The sequence below is a fragment of the Papilio machaon genome, chromosome 13 (genome assembly GCF_912999745.1).
Source record: "Papilio machaon chromosome 13, ilPapMach1.1, whole genome shotgun sequence".
NCBI lineage: Eukaryota > Metazoa > Arthropoda > Insecta > Lepidoptera > Papilionidae > Papilio > Papilio machaon.
This window is the reverse complement of record NC_059998.1, coordinates 2782751-2798577: the sequence shown is the minus strand read 5'-3', so window position 1 is coordinate 2798577 and position 15827 is coordinate 2782751. Positions and strand designations below refer to the sequence as shown.

General features: G+C 33.4%; 1 protein-coding gene and 1 long non-coding RNA gene across 2 annotated transcripts in view; one reads left to right on the top strand and one right to left on the bottom strand.

Annotated features, from left to right (window-relative positions):
• LOC106717779 (matrix metalloproteinase-2) overlaps positions 1-15827 on the bottom strand; it is a 133050-nt gene that overhangs the window by 91809 nt on the left and 25414 nt on the right. The window lies entirely within an intron of this gene.
• On the top strand, positions 1489-15086 carry LOC123721569. The gene is made up of 3 exons (XR_006756262.1): positions 1489-1499; positions 1896-1898; positions 14971-15086. It is a non-coding gene; the product is annotated as an uncharacterized LOC123721569 (long non-coding RNA).

Here is a 15827-nt window from a genome sequence, read left to right as displayed (position 1 = left end):
TAAATAAGTCAAGTCATGACTTATTAAGTAATTCCTTAATAATGAAGCTTAGTAGTAAAGTAGTTTTAATAAAAATTTAGGGTAGCGGCAACTTAAGTGAAGTTTGTATACGAGGTTGCAACTTCGACGAAGCAACAAAGACAACTACGGTAGGCGCCGTTCACCTTTGAAATACCTTCACAAGTTCGTTTCCGCTTTAACACTAAAAGTTCGGAGGTAAACTTTCTTTAGTTATGCTTTTAGTATTAATAGAAAGTTATAGTAAAATAAATAGTTACGAGTACGTACTTTTAATATTGAGGTTTGACTTTTAATCTGTAGTCTGTGACAGTGACACTGTTTAAATTATTGGTAATGAAGTGCGAATGACGGTTGGATTGGGACTAATTTATTTTGTACTTATTATCAGACGGTTTTTAATTTTTTTTCTTATATTTTGAAATTGACAAGATGTTTGGAAACAATTTATTGACTGTCCATCATAAGTTTCTTGCTAAGTCTTGGTCTTAAGTATGCAAGTCCAAAGATACCGAAAGCGTTTCAAAAGTGTCAATTTTCTAAAGACAGATTTGATGACGTCATAGACGTGCTTTCATATAATTTTGACTTTTTGAATTGATTAAGAAAAATTCGTAACGAACACTCGTTTGTCACTTGTTTTGCACTTTTTTCGAAGTGCATTATGAATTTAGTGATTAGTGAAGTGCCTAAAATATTGTGACGTGTACCTGAAAACGCGTGTTATTGCTTGACCATCCCTGTGCTTGAATAAAAATATGAATTCAAGAAATGTAATAAGTTTTATTATTACCTTAATGTACATGTTCTGAATTTAATGGCGTTAGATAATCCAGCCAGTGGGTAATAATCCCCGTGGGACTAATGAACTCATAAAGCAATGCGAACTACATTCATAATTGGGTTAATGCCGCACGCGTCGATCGCTACCATCATAATTAGCCGCCATTCCGTTAAAATTTATTATCAATGATTTCTCGACACTTTCAATAATTTGAAAATGATGAGAGAAATTATATTGAAACTTAGATTTGAATTAAAGCAATTTATTCGGGAACAAACCTTTTTTGATTTTTTTTTAATTTTATGACCTGGTAACATAGACCTTTAGGTCATGTCAAGTCAAATTTCCTTTTTCATTTGATAGTATATTACTTTTTAAGACAATTTGGCAGGAGCTAGATCTAAAACCATCGAATGGTGACAATCTTAGTATAGGAATAGTATAATTCGGTTATGTTAAAACATGTCAAAAAATATCAAGTTATTTAAAAAATCTTTAATTCACTTTTAAGAACGTTGATGTTTTTCCTTAACATAGATTAAAACAGGAACAGTTAATTAATTAGAATTTCGCGTGTCCCGGCTAAATACGATCGCTAATCGCAGTTGATCTGTCTGTCCGACCGGTCGTGTCTGAAGTGGGCAAATGATCGGGAATTTGGGACAACGCACCGCACCTGAATCGTTGCTAACTTCGCGTGATCCTGCCTATTTTGTCCTTTAATTAATCGTACCTCTGCCCATTTAGCCTGATCTACTTCTCCATTATTGTCGTTTGGTGAATTAAACCATTTTTATGACCTCTTATTGCTTGTTTCTTTGTATTTATAACAGGAAGGAAACATAGTTTTTTTGGATTGAACACGATCATTGAATTATTATTTCAGATTATTTCAAAAATACGATGTTTTGGTTAGTTTTATTAAATTTGATGCTTTTTGCTAATTTTGGTAGAGCGTGACTATCACAGTGAGATTGTACCGCCGTAACAAGTGTAAAAAATCATTGTTGTATCTCTTTTTGTTATTTTAAATCTTACCTATATATATAAAATTCTCGTGTCTGTCAATATAAAATTTTGTGAGCATATTGAGTAAGTCTGAGAATCGGCTACTATCTATTTTTCATAGGTACCGCTATTAAGTTTTTTTTAACTGCGCGCGGACGGAGTCGCGGGCGACAGCTAGTAAAATCTATCTTGATGACAATTTGTTTTGGTGCAGGTTTAACAGTAGTGGACAATAATGGTAAGGAATGTCACTGGATAATATAATTGGTGACAAAGTTTCGGACACAAGCTGCATTTTATCCGATTAAAAATAGTTCTAGAAGTAAACGGCACAGAAATACGAATACTGCATAAACAGTTCCATGAGCAGATTTAGGAGACTGACCTAAATTTAATCATAATTTATCTGAACCAGTTAAATGGTGATTCAGACCTATTGTAGATTGCAGAGCACATCCTAGATTGGATGTGAATCACATGTTTGATATAAGCAATAAAATGCCGGATAAAAAGAATAGACAGTTTTGAATTTTGTAAGCAGACAGTTAAGACATCTGTCTATAGATATTAACATGAATTTAAGACATAATTCTTCTGATGACTTTGAATTATTTTTGATTTAAAACCTCGTCATATGCAGCCGTCAAAGCTTGGCGTTAAGTTAATTTTGATTACAATTTTAATCTGTTCTAGCCGAACTATAACTTTAATATTAAAACCTAAAGTATCATCGACTTTTATATTGTCTAGAAAGTATGAAAATCTATTATGCGAAAATGACTAGTGGTTTGTACAGGGCCGCATTCGGTTTAATTATTTCGAAGACATTAATAGCTTACTGAAGAAGAAAGAGATAAAAGAGTCAGTAATCGAACACATATTATGCGTATATTATTATGAATACATATTATGTGGAAATAGTAAAGTTCTCAAAGATCAGAAGGGATCGAAATAATAAATAAAGTTCAGTAATCGTATCTTATTTATATTAGCGCTCTGGGCTAGATTTCTGTGACACCCTTTTTTTATACCAATTGTGTAACTTTACCCATACATGTATTGTATATTTTAGAAACTGAGATGAACTTCATAAATCCAGTATTAAAACATTCTAATCAAATGCACTCACATTTAGTGTAAAGAGTCATTACCATATTTATGGGCTGATCATGGCGACAGGCCCACGCGATGTGCCTGTCATTGCAGGCTAATCAACCGCTGTGTCAGGGGACTTCGCCCCTTCCTATGCAAACTTCGGACGGCAGCTCACTTCAATTTGGATATGGATGACGTCACCAGACGGGTGTCATTAGGGGAAGTGGGGAACCGTTTTTTTTGTTGTATAAGAATTTATATTACAGTTCGTGCATGAGATTGTATTTATTTGTATATGTTTAATTTGTTAACCTGTACCAAGATATGGTAAGGCAAAAGTTGGCTTCCAATTCTCCTTAGAAAAGTATCTCGCAATAATTAAGAAGTGGTATAAGTCTTTGACTATAGTTTATTTTTAGTTTATGTTTGTTTTTTTTTCATTGAACAGAAGATAGTGAGTGTAGATTTAGCGCCGTAAAAGAGCATTTTGTTTAAATGTATACAACATAATACATTTGAATTTTGTAAAGATGTAATGACGGCTAATTGTTCGATATTAATCTGCAATGCAAACATCTGTTGCTTTGGCATTCGCTAGTTAACGAATCGTGAGATGCGTGGGACCGCCTGCCATTTTAGTTAATATAGTATAGTTAATAATTGTAACTGAAAATATTACAGACTGACTAAGAAGAGATGCTTAGTATAATAAATGACGCCGAAACAAAAGAATACTTGTTATTGTACAAATGGTTAGGCCGAAGCCCAACAATATTGTAATCCATGCTCGGATTTCGGGCGAGTAAGCGACGACCTCGCATTTGTAATTCAAATTTGAGTGACATGAAATTACTTGAGCTCAGACAATACGTTTGGGCGATAGCGTCAACGGATTGTGCAGCTGTAGGAATTATACGTATTAAGCTAATGTTTTCTTGGAATGACATTTGTTGCATAAGGAAACATATAACTATGTATTACTCAGCAGTAATACTGCATCATCTTGTTTAAATTAAAGTTCAATTGGCTGTAATTCCGTTTTAGTTACGTTATGAAGTAATCTCGGCTATGTATGATTGTTCGTTCAAATTCCATTTCATGGTTTCATTCTTGTACAATGTGTGGTTTCAAACGGTATACTAAAAAATTATGTTACCTTAAGAATTTATGACGATTCGAGAAACGTTAAGTGAATTAAGGCAAATGATTTGAATAAAATCTTAGGATTTGAGTAAAATAGGCCCACGTATAAGAAAAAAAGAATATTGTACATTTAGCTTTAATTGCTAAGGATCCGATTGTCTAGATTTAATTTTATCTATGCATATTTATTAGAGAGTGTTAGGGATGGAAAATGTTTTGTTTTTATCTTCATGGCTGAACGATTTTCCTAAGATTTTTCTATTCACTGAATATTAATACTTCCATTAAGATATAGTCTAGACATAATATAAAACTTATAAGGGTTGATGATCGTCGAGGCTTTTGCTTTAAATAAATTATTGAGGCGTCCCGGCAGAATATATTCTAAGAATATTTATTGCAGCGGCGTTTATGTGAACTCTACATTATAAACTCAATATGTTGAGTATATTTTGGCAAGGGATTTTCTACGATATAAATAAACCCCTTTATCGGTTTACTAGCAGGAAATTTTGGAAGGCTTTCTTTCATTTATTTTATAGGACGGCAACATGATAATGCACTATGTATATTGATAGTTAAATTTAGTAAAGAATGGCTAACTTCACGTTTTACGAACAATAGTAAACTGTAGGTAAACATATATAAAGGTCCTTTTTTATTAAATTCCTTTCAAGTTACAAAATTTAACATCGAACTCAGAGATTATTTGCAATTGAATCAGAGTTGATCCTTTGAAATTTATTTCACTCGTCGGGTACTGTTTATTTTTATTTATCACAGCGTGTTGATTGTGAATTGTGTTTGAGCCAATGTTAATTGGAATCAGATTACTATCGTGTTTCCAGCGAGCGCTGAGCGAGGGCGCTGTGTGAATGACGGCCATTCTAAACATCAGGCCGACGCTATCTCTTCATTACAAAGTACAACGGATTACAATCAATCGAAATGTTAACTGATATGTTAAAAAATCATGAGTTAAATTTTAAATTAACGCAATAACCAATGTTATAAGTTATGTTTTTGCTTTGTATAAGGAAAATGATACGAAAAATACCTTTGAAATTAATTTGGTGGTTACGAAAACAGCCATATTCTAATTTTGTTTTTAAGAATAAATGAATTAAAACTTACTTATACCATTTGGAATCAAATATAGTTAAGAAAAATATAACACTAAGAACTTTAATTTAGCACTTATATGTATGTTTCAATTATTAGTTTTTGACGTCTTGAGATTGCGAGTGTCAAATGAAATGGATAGGAAATAAACGTCCACAATTTTAGACTACCGCAAACTATTCTAATTGCTCGTTGTGAATCAAACCTCGGAAGGCGAAGCACGAACTTGTTACTTTAATGTACTATAGTTGCAGACCGCATACAAAATGGGTAAGCGTAGTGGTTGCGCGTGAGAAAAAAGTTTTATACATTTTTATCATAAATGTCCTCTGGGGTTAACTAATAAAGATCACAAACGACAAAAAAGTACCTTCTTTCTTATATGAAATAAAGTAAGTAAAGAGCTCAATTGTGGATACACAGATAGGGGAAGTTGCAAAAAAGTTTACAGAGTATACCCACATTGTAAATAGAAAACAAGCCAAAGAGAAACAATAAGAACAGCAAATAATTTTCGTCAAAGTAATTGTTAAAACAAGCTCTGTCACTAATCAATTCTTCAGTATGTTAGGTTTTTTGGTCATAGTTTGCAGAAATCATCATCATCATCAATTTTCTGGCCTTTTCCCACTTACGTGGGGTCGGCAAACAAGGTTATAAAACCTTAAAGTTTTGGCTTTAGTTTTTACGGCCGGCCGCCTGCCTGTCGCCAACCCTACTTGGGAGGCTACAGCTTGTAGCATATTTACAATGTAGAAAAATCTATTTACAAATAGTTTGCAGAAATATTAGCCCTAATATATCATAATCCGTTTTTTTATGGTATAAGGTGGCAAACGAGCAAACGGCCACCTGGATTTGCAGCAATAGCGAGGCGACCGTTGCCAATAGACATCCGCAAATGCGCTGCCTACCTTTAATCAACGGAGAAGAGGACGCACAGAAAGAGGATATTTCTCTTTCCTATGCGTTCCCTCCTCCGCCAAATCCACTTCCCCTTTCCATCCTTTCCTAATTAGGACTAAAATTAGGCCTAAATTTCTACCTCAATGGAGAAGACAATTCTTCATAATAAATCCTTACTAATATTATAAATGCGAAAGTAACTCTGTCTGTCTGTCTGTCTGTCTGTCTGTCTGTCTCGCTTTCACGCCAAAACTACTGAACCGATTTAAATGAAATTTGGTACACAGATAGTCTAGAGCCTGAGGATGGACATAGGCTATATTTTAACGCGAAAAAGGGGTTGTAAGGGGTTAAAATTGGGGGTGAAAGTTTGTATGGAAGTGTCGCCTACTATTGTTTACTGAACCGATTTAAATGAAATTTGGTACACAGATATTCTAGAGCCTCAGAAAGAACATAGGCTACTTTTTAACGCGAAAACAGGGTTGTAAGGGGTTAAAAGTGGGGGTGGTAATTTGTATGGAAGTATTGTCATTTTAACAGTTAGAAGCTTGAAATTTCTTTCTAAGGCTGCTAATTTGATAGAAATAAATATGAATTTAATTTTTGTAAAAATGTTACCCTCAAGGGTGCTAAATAACTATAGGGGATGAAATTTTATTCGGGAATATTTTAGACTTTGGTGAATGTTTTGTTTAGTATGTTTTGCTGTTACCCTTACCAATATTTAGTCTAGGGCCTCAGAAAGAACATAGTCTATATTTTAACGCGAAAAAAGGGTTGTAAGGGGTTGAAAGTAGGGGTGGTAATTTGTATGGAAGTATCGTCATTTTTACAGTTAGAAGCATTAAACTTCTGTCTAAGGCTGCTAATTTGATATAAATAAATATGAAATTCAAATTCTTTAAAATTTTACCCTGAAGGGTGCTAAATAACAATAGGGGATGAAAATTTGTTTGGGAATATGTGAGGTTTAGGTGAATGTATTATTTAATATGTTTTGCTGTTACCCTTACTGATATTTAGTTTAGAGCCCGAGAAAAAACAAAGACTACTTTTTAACGCGAATAAAGGGTTGTAAGGGGTTGAATGTGGGGGTGGTAATTTGTATGGAAGTATCGTAATTTTTACAGTAAGAAGCTTGAAACTTCTTTCTAATGCTGCTAATTTGATATAAATAAGTAAGAATTTCGATTTTTGTAAAAATTTTACCCGTAAGGGTGCTAAATAACAATAGGGGATGAAAATTTGTTTCGCAATATGTGAGGTTTTAATGAATGTTTTGTTTAATATGTTTTACTATTATACTTACTGATATTTAGAAAGAGGGTTTGTAAGGGGGTAAAAGTAGGGGTGGAAATTTGTATGGACGTATCGTCATATTTACAGTTAGAATAAGCTTCTAACTTCTAACTTTTTTTAGGCTGCTATTTGATATTAATAAATAGGTCATTTAAAGTTTGTAAAAGTTTTACCCTTAATGTTGCAATATAATAAGGGAATAGGGGATGAAAATTTGCATAGGAGTAAATGAATATTTTGTAAGTTCCATTTGTTTTGTTGTAATTTTTTATAAGTTTAAATAAAATACCTCAACGACAACAACTTAATTCACGCCCATAACCCAGAGGGATAGGTAGAGACCAAACACCTACATTTGGTGCGGTCGTGGCACACCTATCTCAATGTCTACATCCATACATCAACGCATAGCACGTCGGTTAAGTAAAATAATAATCCTTAAAAAAAATGCTTAACGAAAACAGTATTTCACGCGGACGAAGTCGCGGGCACAGCTAGTACCTATATAACTGAATAACTTACAAGCCTTGTGCCTTAATTACTTGAAAGTAAACAATGGCATTCCTTTAACAAATCTATGGTGCGACGCGGAGTGCACCGAACAATGTGCTACGAAACGGTAAGTGAATGTTAAAGATTTCCGTCAAATTAAAACACTCTAACACTGGTATCAAAACATAATGTTGTCTCTCTTTTGTCAAAGAAGATGTGAGGGAAGACAGTAAGTGGTTGGACAATGAAAATGCATAAGAATGCGTTCAGAACGTCATCGTCTGGTCGGCGTGTGGAAGATTGATTGAAGGTGATGAGTGAGGTTGCCGCAAGGTCTGGGACATGTTAAATTGACTGAAGTATCATCAATTCCAATATCAATGAGTGTTATTAGCGATTAATGGAAGTTTTTGAGACTGCTGCTATCGTACTGCGGTAGTTTAGTGGTAGATGTGCTTGGTTTTGATGTTGGGGGAGGAGAAAAATGCTCCTGTACCTACTTGATAAAATAACCATAGTAGTATGTAACATTAATTTTTTCCGTGTATTAAACTTTGACTTCGCTTACACCTTACTAATATTATAAATGCGAAAGTTTAGATATAGAAGTATGTGGTAGAAGTTTATGTGTGGATTGATGGATGTTTGTTTGAAGGTATCTCCAGAACGGCTTAACTGATCTCAATGAAATTTGGCATAGGTGTAGAACATAGTCTGGAAGAAGACATGATAGCCTATTAAAGTTTTTTTTTTAAATTCCGTGCTCACGGAGTCGCGGGTGACAGTTAGTCTTATTATAAAACTGTGCACCTAATATGCTCAATCTAATCATAGTTAGAAAAACATTAGCGTCCGATTATACTGCTTCCGCCATAGTCGTAACATAAAGTGTTATTTCTTATAGGACATGCGATGCATTAGCATTGATGGTCACTACAGTGATTCAAGTTCCACGGAACTGAACCTCGATCCGACTGTTATGGAAACCTGCTTCAGAACCACTGACTGGTATTACATGATTCAAACTTTAAAGAGGCTTGTGAGTTCGGTACAAACCCCTTTCTGCGCAAATTAGTGCCATGTGGGGACACTGTGACATTTAAAGGAAAGCGAGGGCAGGGTCGTACTCTTTCACGGCATCTCTTTACGCCCCGCATAAACGTAACATTGTGTTCCGCTCAGCGTTTCTTGTAAAATTGCGAGCCACAATAAATTTTGGATAGCACTGTACTAAGCATTGCATGAGTAATGTTTCACGAGCGTTTCGTGTTGATTTACGAGTTAACAGCACAATGGACTGCATTAAATTAGTCCTACAACGCTTGTCAGCCTGCACATACTAGACTCATTAAATTATTAATTACACGCCTTCTTTGATGTTAAAATCGCATTTAAATTATTTTCTTTTGTTTATTCAGAATAGTATTATTATTATTATATATGTTAGCAGATTGTTAATTAACCGTTTATGGGGTATTATGATCTTACAAAACAAAGATTATATTAAGAATAAAATCTTATCTTTAAAACTCAGCGTTTGGCAGTACTCCCTTAAATACAATAACTCTAATAACATGGATGTTCTTTTACTGCACACGTGTATTTCAAAGGCACACCATAAAAGGTTAATTAAAGACTAAATGTGTAAAGTCGTTTCACACGTAGACTGTTATGGAAGTTACGACGGGAAAGGATATCGTCACGCGTGCGTTAGTTTGCTGTAACGGGAATGCCCAATACGGCGCCGGTTAAGGCATAAGACTACCCCAAAGGTACTTTATCACTACAATTTAAACGTTTGTTATGTTACGTGTGTTGTGCTACGGATTCATTATAGCTGTGATTTTGTGGGTATATAACTTAGAATCTCAGCATATGACGTTAAAATGTCATTTGGCGGAGGAGGGGATGCATAGGAAGGATAAATATCCTCTTTCTGTGCGTCCCCTTTTCCGTTAATTAAAGATAGGCAACGCATCTGCCTTTGCGAATGTCTGTGGGCGACGGTCGCCTCGCTATTGCGGCGAATCCAGGTGGCCGTTTGCTCGTGTGCCACCTTAAAATATAAAAAAAAAAAAAATTGATACGCAAACTTAGTGAACCAATATCGGTTGCATATTTTTGTTCCTTCATTAATATACTTAAGGAACAAAACAACATCAACAAATATACGGGCTTGCTAACAAGGCGGAAGCGAGTGTTGTCCAAAACTGGTGCTTTTATGTGCCCCATAAAACATGGAAGGTGCTCAAACAATTACTTTTTAGTGAGGATGCTTCTGTGTGCGTGTTACTCGATTGTGCAACGTTCATTAACACCATACTTTCTTCGTCAGAATTAATGGCGTCCTTACAGACAAAGCTTTTGCCAAGTTTTATTAAATTTTGAAGACAGTATGCACTAGTGGATTTCAAAAGATTATAAAGGCTTATCGTAGAACTATTAATAGTGATTTCTTTTTAATTATTAGTAAATTATTAAAATATATTATCCTTTGTTTTACACGACTCATGAGCAATGAAGATTACAAAGATATATTAATTCTAGCCATCACTAAAATGCTTAGTAAGGGCCTTTATTGTTTCTTAAGATTATGTGCGCAAAACTGTTTGCAGTCAGTCAATGAACCAACTCCGGCTAGTCTTTAGGGCTGAGGTGATGAGTTTGTACATCTCAAGATAGGTCACTGCCACCGCATTAGTTAATACAGACTCATTATATATATTTTTGGTGCTACATGTTTTTGTGTTAAGCTATTTTTTCAGGATACTTTAAATTAAAAAGATAGGAATAGTACGAATTATTTTTTTTTCGTTTTAAAAAATTAATGAAAGACATTTTACGTTGTTTGTTGCTTTTCTACACAAGTAAGTTATTGTTAATTTTATTAAGAAATATTTGAAAGAAAATGAATTGGATATAAATTTGTAAAATCATTAACAACAGACAGATATGAAAATATGTATTTCAATTGATTAAAAAACATACGACTAATTTAACATGTAATATAAAAAATACATTAATTCTAATATTTAGACGTTTTCATAAATGTACAATGTTCAGAAGTCATACATTCCATTCAATACGTGTAAATTGGGTCGCAGAGTCATTCCGCATGCTCGAATTTATTATACAAACTTATGGGTCAACGACCGAGCGTACGAATTCGCCGATCATATGGTGCGAGGTCGCCAAACTGAGATGGCGTTAGCAAGGTCACTCGGAACCAGAAGACTTACAGCGAGAAAAACTCCCACAGGTGTTTATGTATACGGATTAAAATAACACTCTACACACATTTACTTTTGTTATTTTTTTTAAATTTTATTTTGATGTTTTAACACTTAAAATGTATTTATGTTGATACTCAAAGAAAATAAATGTTACTATAATTGTATATATTTTATTGTGTTATTAATAAATAATATAATAAAATTTTGACATTTGAATAGACTTATATTCGCTTTAAAACTAAATAGTGCTGAATTTAATTATTTCAATACAATTTTAATTACTCTTTGTGCCTATTTGTCCGAACTATTATTTGGTCCGGCGATTACTGTCAGAGAATTGTAATAAATTGAAATCCTTGGACATTATTAACGTCCCTTAGTAGTAAGCAAGAAGCGTGATTAATTATTGTGGACACAACAGACAGACGGACAAGCCAATTCGGGTTAACGTAAAGTTCAGTGACTCGATACCGGCTATGCATGACTGAGGACACCCCATGCACTGATGCATATTGTAATGACAGTATACCAATGTATTTGGTAACGAAGTGGCAATAAAAAGTATGTATTAAAAAGCTGAAACTTTATATTCTTTTTAAATAAACATCATTGGCCAAACGTACAGACTATCGAAAAAGTTTGTATACATCTCTTCTATATATCATTTAATTTTTAGCGGTTATTATTCATAAAAAATTGCCGTCATAATTATTAACACCGATAAATTTTACTCATGGGACAAGTTAGACATAAAAAAATGCTGAGGAACTTTGACCCGAACGGATGAAAGTTAGCGAGTAAAATAACGGAAATTATTATAAATCATCGAATTAATCAACACTAAAAATTATTATTCACATACTAGCCATCTGTAACACTTCATGTTGTTTTAAAATAAACTAACCGTGTAAACTCTATAAGAAGCTTAAACATAATGGGGCGATCGTGAAATTTGAAAATGTTTTATACAACAAAATAACAATAATGGTGTATACATAAATATGAAGTCTTGTTTAGTCTATTCTATTATTAACATCGGTAAAATATAGTATGGTTCTTTTATTTTAGAAATATGTTTAATTATTTCAATTATAAATTTATCAAAACAATATTAATCACATGTCCATAAAAGACACAAGAATGTGGGGAAAATGACAGAAACTACGTGACGTAAAAAGGTCTTGGCAATAAATTTGGAAGGAAAACGCCAAAGGAGGAAGAATATCATAAAATTTATTGCACACATAATATTTTTTATGTTCTTTCAATGAATGTTCTTTAAAGGATCATTTATTAGCTTATTTTGATTTAAGCGCAAGACTTCATCGAACGATATAATTAAATAAAAGTGAGTGCAGTTACTTTCAAATTTAAGGCTTAAACGTATCGTATATAGGCGCAGTTTACATTGCGACGAGATGTTATCCCAAGGAAGTTGCTTTAGGCGCCCTCTTATTAACGAGGTCATGACTCAGCGCCTTCCCGGCGCCTATCATTTTCGCAAACCGACGACACCACTCTGGAACGACTCACTCTCTAGGGAAGCGAACAATCTATTTCCATTCTTTTGAAATGTAAATCGTCGAAGCAGTAATGCAACCTTTACGACAATCACGCCATCTACCAACCTGTATTACTACAACAAAATATTAAAACCTAAACCCAAAAATACGATAAGTTATATTTCAAAATAACTTCGGATTGTTACTGGCGTACAAGGAAATCTTCTAAATAAGACTTAATTTACTGCTTGTGAAGTTATGACGCGTGATCTCGCATTCATTATGCATATTCTACCGAAACTTCCTCAGCTAAACGCGTCTTCGCATCGCCGTGTAATTACGCAGCTTTGTGTCTTATTCTATAGCTGTGTATTTCCATGTTTCAGGATATTAAATTACAAACAGTTAAATGCATTTCAAGGAAATAATTGCCATTGTTTGCATTGACAATTCCTATAAGTGATATCTCGCTAATTACATATAAATATTAATTGAATTTATACGAACAATATTTTGTAGTTAAAAGACTGTATAAATGTGACAGCTAATATGAATCTATTAAATTCTTCGTTGAAAGCTTTAAATTATTGTACGTTAGGAGTGTAATATTCATCAAAACCAAATTTTATAACCCTTAACATATTTTATTAAAACAATCTATTAAAAAAAAAACACTTTTCACATGGTTATCGTAACATTTTACTTTTTATATTTTTACAGCATTTATTGTCGTTTTTAAGTGTGTAATTTAATATCTTTTACTAATATTATAACTACCAATAACCCATAACGCTCTTCTTTCATTAAATATTTTGTATCCTCGTGATTTTAAAGCCTGTCAATAGTGGACTCTTACTTATACAATAGCACTAGCTATCACCCGCGACTCCGTTCGCACGGATTTAAAAAAACTTAATTAGTAGCCTATGTGTTCTTCTAGGCTATGTTCTTCATTTATGCCAAATTTGATCCAGATCCGTTGAGCCGTTTTAAAGATACCTTCAAACAAACATCCATCCATCCATCTAAACATTTCAATTTATAATATTAGTAAGATTTAAGATTAAAATACTGCAGTACAATTTGGCAGTATTTAGTTTATTATTTTATAGTAAGGGACAAGCGGGGTGCATATTTCGATGATAAATCTAACCAAGTCCATTTCGCCATCGTGCCGCAAGGACATTGGTTATCTTTCGGTTGTTATAAACCATTATATTTGGAATATTTATTGCTTCGGACCACAGCAGGGTTGGTATCTTAAGCCAAGGATGTTTAAGGAACAGTTACGACATAAATCTTCTATTATCTAGAAAATAAAGTTGGTATATTGTCAAGCATAAATTAAATGCAAGTTTTAGAAGAGTGATTGTTTCTAAGTATTTTTTTCTTCTCTATTTTATAGTTTGGCAAACATATTGATAAACGTGGGTTATTTTCGATCAGATGTAGCTCTTTTCAAAGTAGTAAGGTTCCTGATTAGTGACATTTTTTTATTTGCTAACCAATGCTAAAACGATATCACGCTGATGTGGTTTCAGGATAGACGTGTCTGATAGTGGTTTCAAAATTAGTGGGAAAATAAATTACTTAAATTAATTTCACACAAAAACACAATTTTGTTAACGTGTAAGTTTTGTTAAATTACCTTTCACATATCGTCCATTTTCGCCAGAAATATATTAAGAGAAGCTCGATTAACGTCAGTTCGTTTGACAAATTGGCGCACAGTGCGCGAAAGAAATATAGCCAATTGGAAAAATGCTTAACTGAGATAATTTTCATTCGAGCTTCACAAAAAATTCCGAAAATTTAAAATTTTATAAAATGACGTACTGATAAAATTTATTATAATTATTTCATGCGAAATAACGCTTTCAATAAATCTTACTCCTATTATAAATGCGATTATTTAGATGGATGGATCAATGTTTGTTACAAGTTATCTCCAGAACAGCTGCATGGAACTCAATGAAATTTGGTATAGATATACAAGTTTTTTTAATTCCACGCGGACGGAGTTGCGGGCGACAACTAGTTAATAAATAAAGTTATCTGTGTATGTATTAACACTGGCAAGATAATAAAATTAAGTTCATAATAAAAATAAAACTTTATGAACAAATTTCAACATCAGCGGTGAAATTTTTGGACAGCGTCTTTATTGAAGACAGAAACCATTAAACACAGTTGCGTTTAACGACTTTCGAATGAGATTAAAGTAAAAACATCATCAAACAATCTGTCAACTGTTGTTTATATTTTAAACGCAGGGTAATTTATCTTCTAGAAAAGGTTAACATTATTCCATAAAGAAATGAAAAAAATATAGCACATAGATGTAGTAAAAATGCATAAATTTAAGATACAGTGAAACCTGGTTAAGTGAGACATCAAGGGACCTGCAATGTCGTTTCACTTATAGAGGTATTCCACTTACCCAGTGTCTCAGATATACAGGTATAAATAAATATCTGTCTCATTTACAGAGGGTTCCATTAATAGAGGTGAGAATACAGGTTATTTCAGTTTATTTCAGTTATTTCAGTTATTTCAGTTTGACATTTTTCAAATAAACATCTGTATGATAGTAAAGCGAAACTAAAACTGAAGGTAATTGAAGCTCAAAATTTGTACTTATGTACTTGGAATTACGTGTGGAATTTGTGGGTAGAATAAGAATGAGTAAACAAACAATGTTATCTCAGTTACAGAGGTTTATGCATATAAAATTTACTCGCTGTCTCAGTTATAGAGGTAACTATGATGATAAATCGAAAGAACAAATCCCAGATATAGAGGTTTACCTCGTCCCACTAACAGAGGTAATTCAGTGCCAAAGTGTTGGGACCTCAGCATGAGTTCCAGTTAAGGAGGTTTCTCACTTATCCAGGTCCCACTTAACCAAGTTTCACTGTATTACATTGATAAATAAAAGAGAATATAGTCCATTAAGTAGAATGTAGTAGACGGATAACTACCGTACTTTGAATCAAGTATTTATGTAAAGGACTTCCATTCTTCATATACTTATGACGTTTTACATTGCTTTAGAAGTAGCTTAGCTTACTACTAGCTTTTGCCCGCGATTCCGTTCGCAAAGAATTAAATAAAAAACGAAATTACTAAGTAGCCTATGTCCTTCCAGACTATGTTCTACATGAGATCTATTGAGCCGTTAAGTGATACCTAGTACTTACTATAAACTATTACTAAGTAAAA